Source organism: Scyliorhinus torazame, chromosome 13, assembly GCF_047496885.1.
Source record: "Scyliorhinus torazame isolate Kashiwa2021f chromosome 13, sScyTor2.1, whole genome shotgun sequence".
In the NCBI taxonomy this organism is placed as follows: Eukaryota; Metazoa; Chordata; class Chondrichthyes; order Carcharhiniformes; family Scyliorhinidae; genus Scyliorhinus; species Scyliorhinus torazame.
In genome coordinates, this window is record NC_092719.1 from 172,836,877 (window position 1) to 172,853,065 (window position 16,189).

The 16,189-nt window shown below is 48.9% G+C and overlaps 1 protein-coding gene across 2 annotated transcripts in view; it reads right to left on the reverse strand.

Annotated features, from left to right (window-relative positions):
- The window catches only part of ccdc66 (coiled-coil domain containing 66), a 131,746-nt gene that overhangs the window by 41,765 nt on the left and 73,792 nt on the right, over positions 1 to 16,189 (reverse strand). The window lies entirely within an intron of this gene.

The following is a 16,189-nucleotide window of genomic DNA, read 5'->3' on the forward strand; positions in this document are numbered from 1 at the left end:
AAATTCTTACTAATTGCATGGACATTTTGGTCTTTAATATGTAACTAGCCCTGCCACTGCCCAAAGTCTCTTGCGTCCCGTTACAAACAAAAGAAAACTGGATTTATTTTGTGTTCTTCATATTTTCAGGACATATCTCACAGCCAGTGAATTACTTGGAAAGTAGTCACCATTGTTTCGTAGGCACATACAGCAACAGCTTTGGATATAGTGAGATGCCACAAACAACAAATGAGTTGAACGGCCTGTTAATCTATCTTGTTTGAGGGAACAATCATAGATAGAACACTAAGCCAATTCTCTCCATTTGAGCAGGTACACAGGGCTTTGGTTCCACACATCATCCAAAAGAAAATTCACAGGACTGCACTAACATGTGCACCTCGATTTTGTGCTCAGGTCACTGATTGCAGGTTAGAACCCACAGCCATCTGACACAAAGATAATGGGCTGGAGTCTCTGTCCCGCAGTAAAACATTTCTGTTTTACCCCGCCAGCGGGATGCTCCATTACGCCGACTGGTCAATGGGGTTTTGGGAAACCCCCGGGGTGCCAGCAAAACAGAGCATCCCGCTGGCAGAGAATCCGGCCCAAGTTCTACCAACTGAGCCAGCTAACATTTGAACGCGGAGCACTGAATCTTTTTGCATAAAAATTTAGTGTAGCCAATTATTTTTCTTTTCCAATTAAGGGGCAATTTAGCGTGACCAATCCACCTAACCAGCACATCTTTGGGTTGTGGGGGTGAAACCCACGCAGCCATGGGGAGGATGTGCAAACTCCATACGGACAATGACCCAGGGCCGGGATTCGAACGCAGGTCCTCAGCGCCGCAGTCCCAGTGTTAACTACTGCGCCACAAGCCACCCTAGTTGAGGACTTAATTAAGAGTTGCCATAACAATGGAACTTTAAGTCAGAGCATCAAGACCAATAGATTTTTATTAGTCAGCAATATGATATGTAGAAAAGGATTAAAATGAAAATATGTTTTAGACTTCCGGTGGCGGCATGTAGGGGGAGGTAGTGCAATAGGTCGCTCCCGCCAGGATACTTGTTTTTCTGGGCTTTTTTGCCCGGTTCCCGGGGGTTTGTGGTGGACAATATCTTCCTACAGGAAAGTAGAGGGGTCCCAGAGGAAAAGCATGGTGAAAGAAACCATAGCAAAGTCGTCTCTGGCTAAAAATATTTTGACTGACTTGGAGGCTTCGCATCAAGCCTCAACAAAGAATTCGGTGGCGGAGAGTGAAGCAGTTGGGGCCACCCTGGCAGGTAACGGTGACACTGGCCATTGAGTTCGAAAAACATTGGAGAAGCATTTTGAGAGGCAATACAAGGTGATGCTCGACACGCTGCGAACATCGATTGAGGCGGCGCTGGGTTTTATTCGTGACAAGTTGGAGCGGGCTTCAGAGGCTGTAAAGGAACATGGCGAGGTGTTGAAAGGAATGGAAGAGGCTTTCTCGAGGCACAGTGACCAAATCGCTTCGCTGGAGGCTGCGATCCTAGTGGTGGCGGAAAACAAGAAGAATCTGAGGGCGAAGGTAGATGACCTGGAAAATCATTTGAGACGGCAAAACCTCAGGGTCATTGGGATGCACGAGGGCCTGAATCCAACTGCGTACTTCTCACAGATGTTTGGTAAGATGGTGGGGGAGGGGATACCAGCATCCCCTCCAGAGTTGGATAGAGCCCTTCGAACACAGCAGAAACCTCGGGCAAACGAGCCACCATGAGCAGTGATAGCTAGATTCCACAGCTTCCAGTAGAAGAGCAGGTCCTGAAGTGGGCCAAGGAGAATCGTGACCCGAGATGGGAAAGAAACCACGTTAGAATATATAAGGATCTCGGTGTGGAGCTGGCGAAGACGTGGGCAGCCTTTAAAAAGGCCAAAGCGGCGTTATACAAGAGTGTAGTGAGGTTTGGAGTGATGTACTCGGTGAGGCTGCATGTTACCTTCGGGTCAAAGGACCATTACTTCGATATTTCAGAGAAGGCAGAAGTGTTTGTTAAAGAGCATGGACAAGTTAAATGGGCTCAATGTAGATGTGAGTCAGTTTCAGCGGGAGCATTGCGGAAGGAGGTTGCTGGGAGGTAAGTCAACCTTTAAAAGTACTTGTCTTTGCAGGGGCAGGCCAGTCGATTTCGGCGGCGTGAGAACAGCTGGTGAGTGGTGAGTCAGTTTCAGCGGGAGCATTGCGGAAGGAGGTTGCTGGGAGGTAAGTCAACCTTTAAAAGCACTTGTCTTTGCAGGGGCAGGCCAGTCGATTTCGGCGGCGTGAGAACAGCTGGTGAGTGGTGAGTCAGTTTCAGCGGGAGCATTGCGGAAGGAGGTTGCTGGGAGGTAAGTCAACCTTTAAAAGCACTTGTCTTTGCAGGGGCAGGCCAGTCGATTTCGGCGGTGTGAGAACAGCTGGCTGGTTAGTCAATTCAGCAGGAGCTGAGAATTTTTTCTTTTTTTTTTTTTTAATTTTAAATTAGTTTTTTAGGCGGGAACAGGAAGTCGACCCGCGGACGTCTGGGAAGACCCTCCCCAATAAATTCTGGTGGAGAGGAAACCCGAGACACTACACGTGTAGTGTCTCCCACCCGCCCTCCTCCTCTAACCTAATAATAAAACCCATTGGTCTGAGGTAAGTACCATATTTTATTATATTATTATTATTTTTTAGCCAGATCTTGGTAGAAAGTTAGAGGAATGGCAGGGAAGGGAGTGCAATGTTCCTCCTGCAGGATGTTTGAGGTGAGGGATGCAGTTAGTGTCCCTGCTGATTTTACCTGCAGGAAGTGCTGCCATCTCCAGCTCCTCCAAGACCGAGTTAGGGAACTGGAGCTGGAGTTGGAAGAACTTCGGATCATTCGGGAGGCAGAAGGGGTCATAGATAGCAGCTTCAGGGAATTAGTTACACCAAAGATTGGAGATAGGTGGGTAACTGTAAGAGGGACTGGGAAAAAACAGTCAGTGCAGGGATCCCCTGCGGTCGTACCCCTGAGAAACAAGTATACCGCTTTGGATACTTGTGGGGGGGACGACTTACCAGGGGTAAGCCATGGGGTACGGGCCTCTGGCACGGAGTCTGTCCCTGTTGCTCAGAAGGGAAGGGGGGAGAGGAGCAGAGCATTAGTAATTGGGGACTCGATAGTCAGGGGCACAGATAGGAGATTTTGTGGGAGCGTGAGAGACTCATGTTTGGTATGTTGCCTCCCAGGTGCAAGGGTACGTGATGTCTCGGATCGTGTTTTCCGGGTCCTTAGGGGGGAGGGGGAGCAGCCCCAAGTCGTGGTCCACATTGGCACCAACGACATAGGTAGGAAAGGGGACAAGGATGTCAGGCAGGCTTTCAGGGAGCTAGGATGGAAGCTCAGAACTAGAACAAACAGAGTTGTTATCTCTGGGTTGTTGCCCGTGCCACGTGATAGTGAGATGAGGAATAAGGAGAGAGAGCATTTAAACACGTGGCTACAGGGATGGTGCAGGCGGGAGGGATTCAGATTTTTGGATAACTGGGGCTCTTTCTGGGGAAGGTGGGACCTCTACAGACAGGATGGTCTACATCTGAACCTGAGGGGCACAAATATCCTGGGGGGGAGATTTGTTAGTGCTCTTTGGGGGGGTTTAAACTAATGCAGCAGGGGCATGGGAACCTGGATTGTAGTTTTAGGGTAAGGGAGAATGAGAGTATAGAGGTCAGGAGCACAGATTTGACATCGCAGGAGGGGGCCAGTGTTCAGGTAGGTGGTTTGAAGTGTGTCTACTTCAATGCCAGGAGTATACGAAACAAGGTAGGGGAACTGGCAGCGTGGGTTGGTACCTGGGACTTCGATGTTGTGGCCATTTCGGAGACATGGATAGAGCAGGGACAGGAATGGATGTTGCAGGTTCCGGGGTTTAGGTGTTTTAGTAAGCTCAGAGAAGGAGGCAAAAGAGGGGGAGGTGTGGCGCTGCTAGTCAAGAGCAGTATTACGGTGGCGGAGAGGATGCTAGATGGGGACTCTTCTGCCGAGGTAGTATGGGCTGAAGTTAGAAACAGGAAAGGAGAAGTCACCCTGTTGGGAGTTTTTTATAGGCCTCCTAATAGTTCTAGGGATGTAGAGGAAAGGATGGCGAAGATGATTCTGGATATGAGCGAAAGTAACAGGGTAGTTATTATGGGAGATTTTAACTTTCCAAATATTGACTGGAAAAGATATAGTTCGAGTACAATAGATGGGTCGTTTTTTGTACAGTGTGTGCAGGAGGGTTTCCTGAAACAATATGTTGACAGGCCAACAAGAGGCGAGGCCACGTTGGATTTGGTTTTGGGTAATGAACCAGGCCAGGTGTTGGATTTGGAGGTAGGAGAGCACTTTGGGGACAGTGACCACAATTCGGTGACGTTTACGTTAATGATGGAAAGGGATAAGTATACACCGCAGGGCAAGAGTTATAGCTGGGGGAAGGGCAATTATGATGCCATTAGACGTGACTTGGGGGGGATAAGGTGGAGAAGTAGGCTGCAAGTGTTGGGCACACTGGATAAGTGGGGCTTGTTCAAGGATCAGCTACTGCGTGTTCTTGATAAGTATGTACCGGTCAGACAGGGAGGAAGGCGTCGAGCGAGGGAACCGTGGTTTACCAAGGAAGTGGAATCTCTTGTTAAGAGGAAGAAGGAGGCCTATGTGAAGATGAAGTGTGAAGTTTCGGTTGGGGCGATGGATAGTTACAAGGTAGCGAGGAAGGATCTAAAGAGAGAGCTAAGACGAGCAAGGAGGGGACATGAGAAGTATTTGGCAGGAAGGATCAAGGAAAACCCAAAAGCTTTCTATAGGTATGTCAGGAATAAGCGAATGACTAGGGAAAGAGTAGGACCAGTCAAGGACAGGGATGGGAAATTGTGTGTGGAGTCTGAAGAGATAGGCGAGATACTAAATGAATATTTTTCGTCAGTATTCACTCAGGAAAAAGATAATGTTGTGGAGGAGAATGCTGAGCCCCAGGCTAATAGAATAGATGGCATTGAGGTACGTAGGGAAGAGGTGTTGGCAATTCTGGACAGGCTGAAAATAGATAAGTCCCCGGGACCTGATGGGATTTATCCTAGGATTCTATGGGAGGCCAGGGAAGAGATTGCTGGACCTTTGGCTTTGATTTTTATGTCATCATTGGCTACAGGAATAGTGCCAGAGGACTGGAGGACAGCAAATGTGGTCCCTTTGTTCAAAAAGGGGAGCAGAGACAACCCCGGCAACTATAGGCCGGTGAGCCTCACATCTGTAGTGGGTAAAGTCTTGGAGGGGATTATAAGGGACAAGATTTATAATCATCTAGATAGGAATAATATGATCAGGGATAGTCAGCATGGCTTTGTGAAGGGTAGGTCATGCCTCACAAACCTTATTGAGTGCTTTGATAAGGTGACTGAACAGGTAGACGAGGGTAGAGCAGTTGATGTGGTGTATATGGATTTCAGCAAAGCGTTTGATAAGGTTCCCCACGGTAGGCTATTGCAAAAAATACGGAGGCTGGGGATTGAGGGTGATTTAGAGATGTGGATCAGAAATTGGCTAGCTGAAAGAAGACAGAGGGTGGTGGTTGATGGGAAATGTTCAGAATGGAGTACAGTCACAAGTGGAGTACCACAAGGACCTGTTCTGGGGCCGTTGCTGTTTGTCATTTTTATCAATGACCTAGAGGAAGGCGCAGAAGGGTGGGTGAGTAAATTTGCAGACGATACTAAAGTCGGTGGTGTTGTCGATAGTGTGGAAGGATGTAGCAGATTACAGAGGGATATAGATAAGCTGCAGAGCTGGGCCGAGAGGAGGCAAATGGAGTTTAATGTAGAGAAGTTTGAGGTGATTCACTTTGGAAGGAATAACAGGAATGCGGAATATTTGGCTAATGGTAAAGTTCTTGAAAGTGTGGATGAGCAGAGGGATCTAGGTGTCCATGTACATAGATCCCTGAAAGTTGCCACCCAGGTTGATAGGGTTGTGAAGAAGGCCTATGGAGTGTTGGCCTTTATTGGTAGAGGGATTGAGTTCCGGAGTCGGGAGGTCATGTTGCAGCTGTACAGAACTCTGGTACGGCCGCATTTGGAGTATTGCGTACAGTTCTGGTCACCGCATTATAGGAAGGACGTGGAGGCTTTGGAGCGGGTGCAGAGGAGACTTACCAGGATGTTGCCTGGTATGGAGGGAAAATCTTATGAGGAAAGGCTGATGGACTTGAGGTTGTTTTCGTTGGAGAGAAGAAGGTTAAGAGGAGACTTAATAGAGGCATACAAAATGATCAGGGGGTTGGATAGGGTGGACAGTGAGAGCCTTCTCCCACGGATGGATATGGCTGGCACGAGGGGACATAACTTTAAACTGAGGGGTAATAGATATAGGACAGAGGTCAGAGGTAGGTTCTTTACGCAAAGAGTAGTGAGGCCGTGGAATGCCCTACCTGCTACAGTGGTGAACTCGCCAACATTGAGGGCATTTAAAAGTTTATTGGATAAACATATGGATGATAATGGCATAGTGTAGGTTGGATGGCTTTTGTTTCGGTGCAACATCGTGGGCCGAAGGGCCTGTACTGCGCTGTATTGTTCTATGTTCTATGTTCTAGATGTTTTTTTATGGGAACAGGTTTTGAGGTATTCTGTATGTATTTGACATTACTTTGGGGGTTTTTTTGGATTGGGATGGGATTGTTTTGTACAAGTTGTACGGCGAGTGAAGGGAGGATAACCGGTTTGTGGGTTATTGTTTTAGGCAATATTTCTCTTATATTTGGAAATATATGACTCCTAGTGGGAACATACTTTTGGAAGAGGTGCTGAGATGGTGTTATATTTTGGTAGCCGGGACGAATAGGGGCACTTTTCATTTTTTTCCTCCCTGGGGAGGGGTTATCTCGCTGGCATTAAGTCTTAGCCAACGATCGTGTTTTCGGGATCGTTAAGGGGGAGGGGGAGCAGCCCCAAGTCATGGTCCAGATAGGTACCAACGACATAGGTAGGAAAAGGGATAGGGATGTAAGGCAGGAATTCAGGGAGCTAGGGTGGAAACTTAGATCTAGGACAAACAGAGTTATTATCTCTGGGTTGTTACCCGTGCCACGTGCTAGCGAGACGAGGAATAGGGAGAGAGAGGAGTTGAACACGTGGCTACAGGGATGGTGCAGGAGGGAGGGTTTCAGATTTTTGGATAATTGTAGCTCATTCTGGGGTCGGAGGGACCTCTACAAACAGGATGGTCTACACCTGGATCAGAGAGGTACCAATATCCTGGGGGGGAAATTTGCTAATGCTCTTCGGGAGGGTTTAAACTAGTTCAGCAGGGGCTTGGGGACCTGAATTGTAGCTCCAGTATACAGGGGGTTGAGAGTAGTGAGGTCATGAGTAAGGTTTCAAAGTTGCAGGAGTGTACCGGCAGGCAGGAAGGTGGTTGAAAGTGTGTCTTCTTCAATGCCAGGAGCATCCGGAATAAGGTGGGTGAAATTGCGGCATGGGTTGGTACCTGGGACTTCGATGTTGTGGCCATTTCGGAGACATGGATAGAGCAGGGACAGGAATAGTTGTTGCAGGTGCCGGGGTTTAGATATTTCAGCAAGCTCAGGGAAGGTGGTAAAAGAGAGGGAGGGGTGGCATTGTTAGTCAAGGACAGTATTACGGTGGCAGAAAGGACGTTTGATGAGGACTCGTCTACTGAGGTAGTATGGGCTGAGGTTAGAAACAGGAAAGGAGAGGTCACCCTGTTAGGGGTTTTCTATAGGCCTCCGAAAAGTTCCAGAGATGTAGAGGAAAGGATTGCAAAGATGCTTCTGGATAAGAGCGAAAGCAACAGGGTAGTTGTTATGGGGGACTTTAACTTTCCAAATATTGACTGGGAACGCTATAGTTCGAGTACTTTAGATGGGTCCGTTTTTGTCCAATGTGTGCAGGAGGCTTTCCTGACACAGTATGTAGATAGGCCAACGAGAGGCGAGGCCATTTTGGATTTGGTACTGGGTAATGAACCAGGACAGGTGTTAGATTTGGAGGTAGGTGAGCACTTTGGTGATAGTGACCACAATTCGATTAAGTTTACTTTAGTGATGGAAAGGGATAGGTATATACCGCAGGGCAAGAGTTATATCTGGGGGAAAGGCAATTATGATGCGATGAGGCAGGATGCATCGGATGGAGAGGAAAACTGCAGGGGATGGGCACAATGGAAATGTGGAGCTTGTTCAAGTAACAGCTACTGCTTGTCCTTGATAAGTATGTACCTGTCAGGCAGGGAGAAAGTGGTCGAGCAAGGGAACTGTGGTTTACTAAAGCAGTCGAAACACTTGTCAAGAGGAAGAAGGAGGCTTATGTAAAGATGAGACATGAAGGTTCAGTTAGGGCGCTCGAGAGTTACAAGTTAGCTCGGAAGGACCTAAAGAGAGAGCTAAGAAGAGCCAGGAGGGGACATGAGAGGTCTTTGGCAGGTAGGATCAAGGATAACCCGAAAACTTTCTATAGATATGTCAGGAATAAAAGAATGACTAGGGTAAGAGTAGGGCCAGTCAAGGACAGTAGTGGGAAGTTGTGCGTGGAGTCCGAGGAGATAGGAGAGGTGCTAAATGAATATTTTTCGTCAGTATTCACACAGGAAAAAGATAGTGTTGTCGAGGAGAATACTGAGATTCAGGCTACTAGACTAGAAGGGCTTGAGGTTCATAAGGAGGAGGTGTTAGCAATTCTGGAAGGTGTGAAAATAGATAAGTCCCCTGGGCCGGATGGGATTTATCCTAGGATTCTATGGGAAGCTTGGGAGGAGATTGCTGAGCCTTTGATCTTTAAGTCATCTTTGTCTACAGGAATAGTGCCAGAAGACTGGAGGATAGCAAATGTTGTCCCCTTGTTCAAGAAGGGGAGTAGAGATAACCCCGGTAACTACTGACCAGTGAGCCTGACTTCTGTTGTGGGAAAAATCTTGGAAACATTTATAAGAGATAGGATGTATAATCATCTGGAAAGGAATAATTTGATTAGAGATTGTCAACACGGTTTTGTGAAGGATAGGTCGTGCCTCACAAACCTTATTGAGTTCTTTGAGAAGGTGACCAAACAGGTGGATGAGGGTAAAGCAGTTGATGTGGTGTATATGGATTTCAGTAAAGCGTTTGATAAGGTTCCCCATGGTAGGCTACTGCAGAAAATACGGAGCATGGGATTCAGGGTGATTTAGCAGTTTGTATCAGAAATTGGCTAGCTGGAAGAAGACAGAGGGTGGTGGTTGATGGGAAATGTTCAGACTGGAGTCCAGTTACTAGTGGTGTACCACAAGGATCTGTTTTGGGGTCACTGCTGTTTGTCATTTTTATAAATGACCTGGAGGAGGGCGTAGAAGGATGGGTGAGTAAATTTGCAGATGACACTAAAGTCGGTGGAGTTGTGGACAGTGCGGAAGGATGTTACAAGTTACAGAGGGACACAGATAAGCTGCAGCGCTGGGCTGAGAGGTGGAAAATGGAGTTTAATGCAGAAAGGTGTGAGGTGATTCATTTTGGAAGGAATAACAGGAAGACAAAGTACTGAGCTAATGGTAAAATTCTTGGCAGTGTGGATGAGCAGAGAGATCTCGGTGTCCATGTACGTAGATCCCTGAAAGTTGCCACCCAGGTTGATAGGGTTGTTAAGAAGGCGTACGATGTGTTAGCTTTTATTGGTAGAGGGATTGAGTTTTGGAGCCATGAGGTCATATTGCAGCTGTACAAAACTCTGGTGCGGCCGCATTTGGAGTATTGCGTGCAATTCTGGTCGCCGCATTACAGGAAGGATGTGGAAGCATTGGAAAGGGTGCAGAGGAGATTTACCAGAATGTTGCCTGGTATGGAGGGAAGATCTTATGAGGGAAGGCTGAGGGACTTGAGGCTGTTTTCGTTAGAGAGAAGAAGGTTAAGAGGTGACTTAATTGAGGCATACAAGATGATCAGAGGATTGGATAGGGTGGACAGTGAGAGTCTTTTTCCTCGGATGGTGATGTCTAGCACGAGGGGACATAGCTTTAAATTGAGGGGAGATAGATATAGGACAGATGTCAGAGGTAGGTTCTTTACTCAGAGACTAGTACGGGCGTGGAATGCCCTGCCTGCAACAGTAGTGGACTTGCCAACACTAAGGGCATTCAAATGGTCATTGGATAGACATATGGATGATAAGGGAATAGTGTAGATGGGCTTTAGAATGGTTTCACAGGTCGGCGCAACATCGAGGGCCGAAGGGCCTGTACTGCGCTGTAATGTTCTATGTTCTATGTCGGTAAGTGAAGGGGGGCTCCAGCCTGTTGAACTGATTTTAGTGGTTCGATGAGCCAAGCGCTTTTGTTTGGTTGGGGCTGGGGTTGGTTAAGGAGGTACTGGTCTTTGGAATGTGATCAATGTGAATGTTTGGGTGGAGGGACATGGAGGTGGCTAGTTTTCTGACGGTGAACATGGGATTGACTTTGTTTTATTGGCTGGTTTGGTTTGGTGGCCATCTTAGCAGACCTTGGGCCTCCATCCTCTGGGCAGGCAGTTGAGAATCATTTGTGATGGAAATGGCTGACTCTGGGTTGGAAGAGAAGGGGGGTACTGGGAGATCCCCCATTTGGTTGGTCACCTGGAACATAAGGGAATTGGGGGACCCAGTAAAAAGGTCGAGAGTTTTCTCTCACTGAAAGTGTTTTTGCAGGAGTCTCATTTGCACTTGACGGATCTGATCAGGTTACAGAAAGGGTGGCGAGTCAGGTCTTTCACTCGGGCTTCGACAGTAAGGGGGGGCAATTTTAATGAACAAACGGGTTCGTTTTTCAGCAGACAAGGTGGTGGCGGACACGTATGGTAGGTACATTTTGGATGTCCTCGCTTCCGTTTTTTCTGTTTAGGTACTCCTCAAACCTGTGGTCGTAGCTACTTTGAGGATATGGGGACAATTCAAGCAGCATCTCAAGCTTAGAGCCATGTAGAGGCTGGCCCCTACCTGTACCAATCATTTATTTGAGCCGTTGAGGTTGGACATGACGTTTGGGATGTGGGAAGAGAAGGGGCTGGAGAGATATGGTGATCTGTTTATTGAGGGACAGTTTGCCAGCCTGGAGCAAATGGCTGCAAAGTTTGAACTGGGTGGGCGGGGGTGGAGAACAAATTCGTTCAGGCACCTCCAGATAAGGAATTTTGTATGGGTGGCCTTCCCCACATTTCCTGAGGCACTTGGGAGTCTTTGTTGGAAAGGATACTTTTGCTGGCAGGGTCAGAAGAGAGCACCTCCTGTTATTCATGCACTAATTGTGTCTGAGGATTCGTGTTTGGCGGATGAAGTGGGAGAGGGAGCGGAGGCCTATAGAAGATGATTAGGTGTGGAGTGGGGGGGGGGGGGGGCAGCACGGTGGTGTAGTGGTTAGCACTGCTGCCTCATGGCATTGAGGATGCGGGTTCGATTCCAGCTATCTGGGTCACTGTCTGTGTGGAATTTGCACATTCTCCCCATCTCTGCGTTGATCTCACCCAAAAAGATGTGCAGGGCAGGGAAATTGGCCACAGTAAATTGCCCCTTAATTGGAAAAAAAAGAATTGGGTACTCTAAAAAAAATGTTTACATTTTGAAAAGGTGCGGAGTGAGGCCCTTCACAGTGAACTCCACGTCTTCATGTGCGCGGATCTAGCTTAAGGTGGTGCACAGGGCGCACCGGACCAAAACTAGATTGAGTATTTTTCTTTTCCTGAGATACAAGACAGTGTGAGTGGTGTTCCGGGGTGCCGGCCAATCACACACACATCCTGGTCTTGCCCCAAATTGCTACGCTTTTGCGTCTCCTTCTTCAAAACCATGTTGGCGATTCTGAATATTGAGCCGAACTTTGTCCTTTGGTGGCCATTTCTGGGGTGTTGACCTTGCCAGGGCTGCAGAAGGGAGTAAAGGCATATGTCCTTGCCTTCGTCTCACTGATTGCCCGGAGGAGAATCTACTGGGGTGGAGATCCTCTTCTCTGCCCAGCGCCTCGGTATGGTTGGGGGACCTAATGGAATTTTTGTACCTGGAGAAAGTAAAGTACACAGTCAGGGGGTCAGTTGAATGGTTCTACCGGAGATGGCAGCCATTCAATACCTACTTTAAGTTGTTAGAGGTGGGGAAAGGTTTGGGAGGTCTGTGGTTGTTTTGTTTGTGCGATTGGTTGTAGTTTCTTTAGAATGTGGGCTTTGATGTAAACTATATTGTAAAAATGGAAAATCTTTCATAAAATATATTTTTTAAAAGATGTGTTTGGTTGCAGGCTCGAGTAAAGATATTGCTCAACTGGAAGTTCCTTGCTCGACATTAAACTATATGGCTAATAACACCCACTTCTGAGACTTCCGGGTGCGGCGATGACCAGCTGAGTCGCACGTTTCGGCAGCTCCCGGTGGAACGGACTTTTGGGCTCTTGATAGGAGCCCCAACGGCAATTTTAACGGCTAAAAACACCGTGCGGTAAACCAGGAGGGTGTTCCCCCTGGACACGGATGGAAAAAGGAGAGGAAAGTGGCCGGATTGCAGCGGATCCTTTGGAACAACGGCAAGGAAGGCAAGCAAAAACCAAGATGGCGTCGGAAGGTGGCAGCTTCATATGGGGCCCTGAACAACAAGAGTTCTTGAAATGCTGCGTGGAGGAGATAAAAAAGGAAATGAAGAAAGAGTTGGTGGCCCCGATACTACAGGCGATCGAAGGGCTGAAAGAGGAACAAAAGACCCAGGAGCAGGAGCTTCGGGTCGTGAAGGCGAAAGCAGCCGAGAATGAGAACGATATACAGGGCCTGGTGGTGAAGTCGGAGATACAGGAGGCACACCAGAAACGATGTGTGGAGAGGTTGGAGGCACTGGAAAACAACGCAAGGAGGAACAACCTGAGGATTCTTGGCCTTCCTGAAGGTGTGGAGGGGGCGATCGTCGGGGCAAATGTGAGCACGATGCTGCATTCGTTAATGGGAGCGGAGGCCCCGACGGGTCCGTTGGAGGTGGAGGGAGCGTACCGAGTTATGGTGCGAGGATCGAGAGCAGGAGAAACTCCCAGAGCCATCGTGGTGAGATTCCTCCGTTTTAAGGATAGAGAAATGGTCCTTAGATGGGCGAAGAAAACTCGGTGCAGTAAATGGGAGAACGCGGTGATCCGCGTCTATCAAGATTGGAGTGCGGAGGTGGCGAGAAGGAGGGCGAGCTTTAATCGGGCCAAAGCGGTACTTCACAAAAAAAAGATAAAGTTTGGAATGCTGCAACCGGCAAGACTGTGGGTCACATATCAAGGGAGGCACCACTACTTTGAGACGGCGGATGAAGCGTGGACTTTTATTGTAGAAGAAAAATTGGAATGATTGGACTACGAAAATGAACGTTTGGACAAAGTGGTGGGACGAGTGGGGGGGGGGGGCGAAGAGGGATTGTATGATTAATCCTGCGGTATGGTAACTTTTCTTTCTCCCACAGGTGGTGATGGGGGGAGGTGGGGAGGGAGAGGAGATGGGGCGTTGGCCATGGGAGGCGGGGCCGAGGGAGAGGCGCGGGCTTGGTTCCCGCGCTATGATAATTATGGCGGGAATAGAGAAGCAGGAAGGAGGGGGCGCTGCACGGGGCGAGCCGTGATCACGGGGGGAAGCCGAGGTCAGCCAGAGTTTGCTGACTTCTGGGAGCAACATGGGGGGAGTAATTACGCTAGCGGGGGGTCTAGCGGGGGGGGGGGGGGGGGGGGGAGGGGGGAATTACTGGGTTGCTGCTGCTGGGGAAAGGGGGGAGTGGGTGCGGGAAAGGATGGGCGGGGGGGCACCGTCTGGGAGAAATACAGCCGCGTGGGAACTGGGCGAGAAGCTGGGAAAAGATGATGGCTAACCGGCAAGGGGGGGGGGTGGGAAGTCCCCCAACTCGGCTGATCACGTGGAACGTGAGGGGGCTTAACGGGCCGATAAAGAGGGCACGAGTACTCGCACACCTTAAGAAACTTAAAGCAGATGTGGTCATGTTACAGGAAACGCACCTGAAACTGATAGATCAGGTTAGGTTGCGCAAAGGATGGGTAGGGCAGGTGTTCCATTCGGGGCTGGATGCGAAAAACAGGGGGGTGGCTATATTAGTGGGGAAGCGGGTAATGTTCGAGGCAAAGACTATAGTGGCGGATAACGGGGGCAGATACGTGATGGTGAGTGGCAAATTACAGGGAGAGATGGTGGTGTTGGTAAACGTGTATGCCCCGAATTGGGACGATGCCAATTTTATGAGGCGAATGCTAGGACGCATCCCAGACCTAGAGACCGGAAAGCTGATAATTGGGGGAGACTTTAACACGGTGTTGGAACCAAGGCTGGATAGGTCGAAGTCCAGGACTGGTAGGAGGCCGGCAGCAGCCAAGGTGCTTAAGGATTTTATGGAGCAGATGGGAGGGGTGGACCCGTGGAGATTCAGTAGACCTAGGAGTAAGCAGTTCTCGTTTTTCTCCTATGTCCATAAAGTCTATTCACGCATAGACTTTTTTGTGTTGGGTAGGGCATTGATCCAGAGGGTGAGGGGAACGGAATATATGGCTATAGCCATTTCGGATCATGCCCCACACTGGGTAGACTTGGAGATAGGGGAGGAAACAAGCGGGTGTCCACCCTGGAGAATGGACATGGGACTAATGGCAGATGAGGGGGTGTGCCTAAGGGTGAGGGGATGCATTGAAAAGTACTTGGAACTCAATGACAATGGGGAGGTTCAGGTGGGAGTGGTCTGGGAGGCGTTGAAGGCGGTGGTTAGGGGGGAGCTGATATCAATAAGGACACATAAAGGGAAGCAGGAGAGTAAGGAACGGGAGCGGTTGTTGCAAGAACTTTTGAGGGTGGACAGACAGTATGCGGAAGCACCGGAGGAGGGACTGTATAGGGAAAGGCAAAGGCTGCATGTGGAATTTGACTTGCTGACCACAGGCACTGCAGAGGCACAATGGAGGAAGGCACAGGGTGTACAGTATGAATATGGAGAGAAGGCGAGCAGATTGCTGGCACACCAATTGAGGAAAAGGGGAGCAGCGAGGGAAATAGGGGGGGTGAGAGACGAAGATGGAGAGACGGAGCGGGGAGCGGAGAGAGTGAATGAAGTGTTTAAGACATTTTATAAAAAATTGTATGAAGCTCAACCCCCGGATGGGAGGGAGAGAATGATGGAGTTTTTGGATCGGCTGGAAATTCCCAAGGTGGAAGAGCAGGAAAGGATGGGATTGGGAGCACAGATCACGGTAGAAGAAGTGGTGAAAGGAATTAGGAACATGCAGACCGGAAAGGCCCCGGGACCGGACGGATTCCCAGTTGAATTTTACAGAAAATATTTGGACTTGCTCGCCCCGCTACTGACGAGGACCTTCAACGAGGCAAAGGAAAGGGGACAACTGCCCCCGACTATGTCTGAAGCAACGATATCGCTTCTTTTAAAGAAGGAAAAGGATCCGCTACAATGCGGGTCCTACAGACCAATCTCCCTCCTCAATGTAGATGCCAAGGTCTTGGCCAAGGTAATGGCAATGAGAATAGAGGAATGTGTCCCGGGGGTGGTTCATGAGGACCAAACTGGGTTTGTGAAGGGGAGACAGCTGAACACGAACATACGGAGGTTGTTAGGGGTAATGATGATGGCCCCACCAGAGGGTGAAACGGAGATAGTAGTGGCGATGGATGCCGAGAAAGCATTTGATAGAGTGGAGTGGGATTATCTGTGGGAGGTGTTGAGGAGATTTGGGTTCGGAGAGGGGTATGTTAGATGGGTGCAGCTGTTGTATAGGGCCCCAGTGGCGAGTGTGGTCACGAATGGACGGGGATCGGCATATTTTCGGCTCCATAGAGGGACAAGGCAGGGATGTCCTCTGTCCCCATTACTGTTTGCACTGGCGATTGAGCCCCTGGCGATAGCGCTGAGAGGTTCCAAGGGATGGAGGGGAATACTTAGGGGAGGAGAAGAACACCGGGTATCTTTATATGCGGATGATCTGCTACTATATGTGGCGGATCCAGCGGAGGGGATGCCAGAAATAATGCGGATACTTGGGGAGTTTGGGGATTTTTCAGGGTATAAATTGAACATGGGAAAGAGTGAGCTGTTTGTGGTGCATCCAGGGGAGCAGAGTAGAGAAATAGAAGACCTACCGTTGAGGAAGGTAACAAGAGACTTTCGTTACCTGGGGATCCAGATAGCTAAGAATTGGGGCACATTGCACAGGCT